Source organism: Cibotium barometz, chromosome 41 (assembly GCF_041138505.1).
Source record: "Cibotium barometz isolate CiBa-2024 chromosome 41, ASM4113850v1, whole genome shotgun sequence".
Classification (NCBI taxonomy): Eukaryota; Viridiplantae; Streptophyta; class Polypodiopsida; order Cyatheales; family Cibotiaceae; genus Cibotium; species Cibotium barometz.
In genome coordinates, this window is record NC_141086.1 from 500,577 (window position 1) to 508,418 (window position 7,842).

Below are 7,842 nucleotides of genomic sequence, written 5' to 3' on the forward strand. Positions count from 1 at the left end.
TACTTGTTTAATTTTAAATCTATGGTTTTCTTGATTTTCATGTTTTTCAGTTGATTGAACTAAATTCAAATGCTATGCCTTTGAGGAAAAGGCCACCCCCTTCTCTTCTTTACATTCCAGCCTTTCTTAATCCTAGAAAGATTAACTAAAGGATTAATTAAACTCTTTTTATTGTTTACTCTCTTGATTTTAGAAAATGGTGTAAATTAGAGTTCTTGGAATCTAAATTGGATTACTTTAAGTCAAAAATAGAATGTTAAAAATGAGAAATGGTCAGCCATACAAAGGAGGTTATGGCAAAATTTTCTAGAATTTTGTGGAAAAGAAAGTTTTTTTTATGTTATTCCAAAAGAGTAATTCCCACCATTTTTGCATCTAAAAGAAATATTCTAATTACTCCATGTACATATTCATCTATGAATATGCATGGATATTATTGATATTAATTATTAAATTTAAATTTATGCATAGAAAGATTCATAAAGAATTTATTTTTATTTCAAAAGTGTTATTCTCATTAAATTTGATTTTATGCATAAAGGAATTATTTTTATTTCAAAAGTGTTATTCTCACTAAATTTGAATTTATGCATAGAAAGATGCATAAAGGATTTAATTTTATTTCAAAAGTGTTATTCTCATTAAATTTGATTTTATGCATAGAAAGATGCATAAAGGATTCATTTTTATTTCAAAAGTGTTATTTTCATTAAATTTGAATTTATGCATTTAAAGATGCATAAAGGATTTATTTTTATTTCAAAAGTGTTATTCTCATTAAATTTGAATTTATGCATAGAAAGATGCATAAAGGATTTATTTTTATTTAAAAAGTGTTATTCTCATTAAATTTGAATTTATGCATATAAAGATGCATAAAGGATTTATTTTTATTTCAAAAGTGTTATTCTCATTAAATTTGAATTTATGCATAGAAAGATGCATAAAGGATTTATTTTTATTTCAAAAGTGTAATTCTCATTAAAATTGATTTTATGCATAGAAAGATGCATAAAGGATTTATTTTTATATCAAAATTAGATTTCTCTTAAATTCTATGTTTAAATTCTATGAGTATTTAAAAAATGAATAATTAAATACTCTATGGGAGAAATTTCTATCGTTTTATATTCACCCATATTGTAAAAAGAAAATTCAGGAAATCTATCGAGATCGAAATATTCAGATAAATGATTAATTTATTCCTCATTGCAATTCGTAATTAATTTAGAAATCAGTTAAGTGAATATTCAAAGAAAGAAATTCAGTAAAATAGTAACTGAATTATGAAAACTTTTCGAGAAAGATAGTTCACGAAAAATCTTACCCGACTCGAACCTTGAATCAGACTATGACCAAGACCAAACTCTTTCATCAGTTTCGAGGAAAGAAGGTGTGACTAGTTTAGAAAAATACACTCAAAACTCCGTCAAATCTGAAACTAAGTTTGAGATCCTTCGAATTGATCTGTGGATCAAGGTTATAGAATTCAATGAATTTTGGTATGAAATTCAAAATTCTGATCAAGGAGTTTTGGGGATTCTGATTCAAGAAATACTCTCATATTCACAAAAGAAAATCAAACTGAAAACTTGCTTAGAAACCCTGTTTTCTTAAAGGACCGTCTTACGCCAGAATGGAGGGATGAGATGTCATGTGAATCAGGATGTAAATGAATGATATGGGATGTGAATGGATGTGGATGTGTATGTGAAAAATGGATGTGGATGTGTATGTAAAGAATGGATGTAGAAGTATATGTGAAAGAATGGATGTGGATGTGTATGTGAAGAATGGATGTGGATGTGTATGTAAAGAATGGATGTGGAAGTGTATGTGAAAGAATGGATGTGGATGTGTATGTGAAGAATGGATGTGGATGTATATGAAAGAATGGATGTGGATGTATGTGAAAGAATGGATGTGGATGTATGTGAAAGAATGGATGTAGATGTGTATGTGAAGAATGGATGTGAATGTGTATGTAAAGAATGGATGTGTTGTATGTGAAAGAATGGATGTGGATGTATGTGAAGAATGGATGTGGATGTATGTGAAAGAATGGATGTGGATGTGTATGTGTATGTGGAAGAATGGATGTGGATATGTATGTGAAGAATAGATGTGGAAGTGTATGTGAAAGAATGGATGTGGATGTATGTGAGAGAATGAGATGTGATGTGTTGTGAATCGAGATGTGAATGAATGAGATGTGATGTGAAATGGATGTGATGATGAGATGTGAATTAAGAAGTGAATGAATGTGATGTATGTGAAAGAATGAGATGTGATGTGTTGTGAATCAGGATGTGAATGAATGAGATGTGATGTGAAATGGATGTGATGAGATGTGATGTAAATTGGGATAGAGACCAACCTCGGTTGGATTTAAATGGTGAGCTTCCGGTACGATGGATGAGGGACCAATGAAGCAGCCTATGAGTGAAGCGCTAGGTGACCCCTGTCTGTGAAGGATCCTAGAGGGTGCTGACCATATGGTGCTCGGGCTCTAGGTCGCCAAAGATACCCACACGTACGTCGGGGAAGATATTGGAACAAGGAATAAGAGTTATTTTTTGAATTCGGGCATGGATCTGGTTGATTGACCTTGCTGGTCCAATGGATGAGTCCATGGCTCTTTTATATGGATCTGTAGTTGATCTTGCTGATCTTCAACGGAGATTCCATTTTGATTTTTATAAGTGAATATATTGCCGAGTACTATGAGCTAAGAACTATCAAAACGGCCCCTGAGTGGACAGGTGGTGAGCGTTCTGGTTGCCAATGATGCCATAAGTACACCGATGAAGGAATGATCGAAAATTAGGATTCAACCGGATATTTTGGAGGATTATGATGAGTGATACTATGGTTTTATTAAATGATTGTTTTAAAGACAGCTGAATCTGTGAAAAATGCAATTTCATATTGGGTGTGTAAGTGGTGTGACTAGTTTTAAATTTTCATGAATATCCGGCTAGGGGGCCTAGGAACTCTTTTTCTTCCTGGTACCCGGGACAAAACCTAACCAAATTCCTAATTGGGTCCCATCACTACAGTGGTTGGGCAGTTGGCTAATCCATGGGACTGGATGGGGTTAGGCTGGACTGATGGATCCTTAAAATTAGACTAAATTTCTGTTATGGTACGATAGATGAAGTAAATCCCGGATAAAAATTGTTCTATGGAAAAGAATCAACGGCTATGCCTCTCAATGAGGAAAAAAGCGTTGGTCTCTATGATCCAAGTGCAATCTTTTCCTTGATCTGACTATGGGACTTACATGTTTGGTCAGATCAATTCAGTTAGTTAAGGCTTTTGACTACGTTAGAGTAAAATTATCCTGGAGGAATCACCCGTGCTTTTTGGGCGAGGGAAGTTTTTCTGGTTCGTTTTTGGAAAAACGGAGGGATTAGTCTCTTGTCCGCATGTATTTGGACAGGGCCCCGAGTGAGGGACCCTGCCCCGCGCAAGAAGTGCTACTTTCGCCTGCTAGCACCCTCGAATTTGTCGCGCGAAGGGGGCAAGGATCTTTCAAACACCGCTCTTGCTTTATTCCAAGGAGACAAAATGATACAATCGGAGGCCAGCCTTAGATCCTTTTATTCTACTTGGTTCCAGTATCCGTTGGTGCCATAATTCCCCTAGTATTAAAGTGCACCGACTGGGTGTTAAGGACGTGTTGTTTCTGTGATAAAGTGCATCGGCTGACATCCGGCTAGCTCTGACCTTTGGTGGTGCTAACATGTAGCTCTATGGCAGGGCCGCTGCCCGGCTACTGCTACAGCTCTGACCCGTGGTGCTAGCTAGCCTACAGCCAACACTTGACACGCCCAGTGGGTCAGATTCCCAATCCAATGACTCAAACCCCAAAACTTGCTAATTTTCAGAATGTTTGATGCTCCTTAGATATTTTGGTGAAGTAGATATGGGTACCATGTTAGATACTCCTTACCACCTAACTCGGTTGGGGGAGTTATGATCATAGTCTATAGAGGCTTTCTGAAAGACTCTATCTCTGCAACCTTAGTGCTCAGACTTCTGAACCTAGTGGTAGGCACATCTATGCCCTTGAAGTGGGCGCAAGGATCCGGGAGGCAGAAGATTAAGGATGACTTCCACAAGATGAATTCCTGGGAATGACTTCCGGAAGAAGATTTTTGAAATTTGGAGCTGCGGAATCCAAAAACTTGCGAAGGGTTTCGGGTTATGAGGGACCCTGCGCCGCGCAAGAAGTGCTACTTCTGCTGCTAGCACCCCGAATTTGTTGCGCAGAGGGGGCAGGGATCTTTCAAACACCACTCTTGCTTTATTCCAAGGAGACAAAATGATACAATCGGAGGCCAGCCTTGTATAGTCCAGGGGTTAGATCCTTTTATTCTACTTGGTTCTAGTATCCGTTGGTGCCATAATTCCCCTAGTATGAAAGTGCACCGACTAGGTGTTAAGGACGTGTTGTTTCTATGATAAAGTGGTGCTAGCTAGCCTACATCCAGAGCCTACAACCACAACACTTGGCACGCCCAGTGGGTCAGATTCCCAATCCAATGACTCGAACCCCAAAACTTACTAATTTTCAGAATGTTTGAGGCTCCTTAGATATTTTGGTGAAGTCAATTACCTAGATATGGGTACCATGTTAGATACTCCTTACCACCTAACTCGGTTGGGGGAGTTATGATCATAGTCTATAGAGGCTTTCCGGAAGACTCTACCTCTGCAACCTTAGTGCCTAGACTTCTGAACCCAGTGGCAGGCACATCTATGCCCTTGAAGTGGGCACAAGGATCCGGGAGGCAGAAGATTAAGGATGACTTCCATGAGATGAATTCCTAGGAATGACTTCCGGAAGAAGATTTTTGAAATTTGGAGCTGCGGATCCAAAAACTTGCGAAGGGTTTCGGGTTATGATGCCTTGTAGTCGTATCATCTTAGGCCACGCATGTGTGATCTAGGTGTGAGCGGAGGTGAGATCAATGCGGAGGTTGACTTCCTATGCCCCTTTGATGGTGTTGATGGCCAGTTCAATTTCTACGTGTGTGTCTTGGTGCTTCCTCTACCGAGTGACTGGCTTCTTCGAAGCAATGCTACCTTTGGGTTCCTTGATGTGTGAGCGAGCATCTCGTCTTTGTCTTTCTTGTGGCACTGTTGCTTTTTTGTGTAGGACATCTACATGATGACCATCTAATCATGTAGCTCATTATAGTGCGTGAGTTCAATTTCTACGTGTGTGTCTCGGTGCTTCCTCTACCGAGTGATTGGCTTCTTCTAAGCAATCCTGCCTTTGAGTTCCTTGATGTGTGAGAGAGCATCTCGTCTTTGTCTTTCTTGTGGCACTGTTGCTTTTTTGTGTAGGACATCTACATGATGACCATCTAATCATGTAGCTCATTATAGTGCTTCTGGGGAGCTGCAATGTGATCCTTCAGCAGAGTCATCCCTGCCTTTGAGTTCCTTGATGTGTGAGAGAGCATCTCGTCTTTGTCTTTCTTGTGGCACTGTTGCTTTTTTGTGTAGGACATCTACATGATGACCATCTAATCATGTAGCTCATTATAGTGCTTCTGGGGAGCTGCAATGTGATCCTTCAGCAGAGTCATCCCTGATTCTTCTTGAGAGGAGGAACTCCCGAAATAAGGTACCATGGCTAGTTGCAGTTTTTCCTTGTCGATTGGTGCCTCCGAGATTGGCTCGGAGAGATCCTAGATGGGGCTTTTGCCTAAAAGTTTGACATTCTCTTGCTCCAGCTGATTAATTTTTGCGAGGAGGTTGTGCTAGATGGAGGAGGTGGAATCTCATATGGTGATTTGGAGCGGGCGGGGCATTGGGTTGGGTTTTGGTGTTGAGGCTTATAGTTGGTTCCGGCCTCACCACCTTAATGTGGTGACAGGTGCTGGTTGCTTTTGCTCTGGCATGTTTTGTGCCATCCGGGGTGCAAGCGTACGCCAGGGCAGTACTGTGGTATTGACAGCTAGGGTTGACGTAGGCTTCATGCCTCTTGGGAATAGTAGGGTTAGCACTTGGCCCAGCTTTGCTTGTGTGTTACTCTTTTGCAAGCGATTGGCTTCTTTGATGTCCAGGCACTGCTTGTCGGCGGCGTTATCGTTGATGATGCTAGAGAAGGGCTTGAAGGTCACCATGGCTGGGAGCAGAGCATGCAATGTGGAAGAGAGAAGGGGGAAGGGATTTTCACGCGAAAGGTTACGGCTTTGAGCGAGGAGATCGACTGCAGGAAAACAAATAGATACACAAGAGTTAACTCGAGTTTGCGGTGATTTAAAAAGAGTTACCATGCATGATTGTTGCATAGCCATCAAATAATCATGATGGGGCTGGATCACATCGCTCAACACCTGAGACGAATCTTCCATGATGCTTTGGAGAAAGGTGCCTTCATTAAAGTGATGGATTCCCAAGTAGTGGTTTAGTGGCTCTCCCACATCAATGAATGGATTAGGTGGCATCGACACATGGTATGGTCAGAGGCGGTAGCCGTTGATCGGCTTCTGGAATCATTCTCCGTTGAGCATTGAGCGTTTCAAGGAAGAAGGTGCCGTCGTAGAATTTCTCCATGCTCCAAAATGGTCCTGTCCACCTGAGCTTTAGCTTTCCAAGATGTGAATCCATCTGAGACTGGAACAACAAAATTGTATCTTCTTCCTTGAATAGGCAAACCTTGTAATTTCGGCGGTCGACCCATTTCTTCCTCCTTTTTTGGACAACTGCGGTGGTGACAAAGAAGCTCTTGAAGCGTTCTTCATCTAGCTTGAGGAGCTAGTCCAGACGATGCTGTAGGGAATATTCCAGGCTTAACTTCTGAGCTACGGCAATTCGAAGGCTTGGCACTAGGAACTCCATCATCGGCATGACTGCCTCTGTGCCGTATACTATTTTGAATGGGGTCATTTCTGTGGAGACCTTGTATGCTGTGCAGAACGCCCATAAAGCTACGTACAGCCTTTCATCCCAGTGATTTTGGTTTTCATTGACCAACTTTGTGAGGATCCACTTGAGGATTTTGTTGGACAACTTTGCCTAACCATTGGCCTGCAAAATAACGTACTGTGGACCACTTATGGATTATGACATGCTAAGTGACCAATTCTTGGATGACATCATTCACAAAGCACTTGCCCTAGTCACTACTAATGAGTTTGATCAGGCATCCAAACCGACAAATTATCATCTCGTAGAGGAATCTGGCAATCACATCCATTTTCACATCCATATTCATACATCCACATCCATACATCCACATCCACATCTACATCTACATCCATTTCCACATCCACATTCATACATCCACATCCACATCCACACATCCATTTCCACATCCACATTCATACATCCACATCCACATCCATACATACACATCCACATCTACATCCATACATCCATTTGCACATCCACATTCATACATCCACATCCACATCCACATCCATACATCCACATCCATATATCCACGTCCACATCTACATCCATACATCCATTTTCACATCCACATCCAGGCACATGCTATTACCATTTAATAGCTTTTTCTATATTGATACCGATAATAGGACTTTTTTCTAAATTTCAGCCAATTGCTTGGCCTAAATTGAAGATTCTTTTTCTGACAACTAGTTCCGTATTCCTTCTCAATTCCTCAATTGAATTATATTCAATATTCTTCTTTTGAATAAAAGAATTTATGGGATTTGTAGAAATCAATTTTACCCATATTTTCTCTTATGGTAAAATAATCATAAATCAAATTTATACAAAAAAATTCCTCTTCTTCCCATTTAATTTCTAGGATCCCAATTACCATGGGAATTCCTCTTTTCCCATCAAATATTTCTT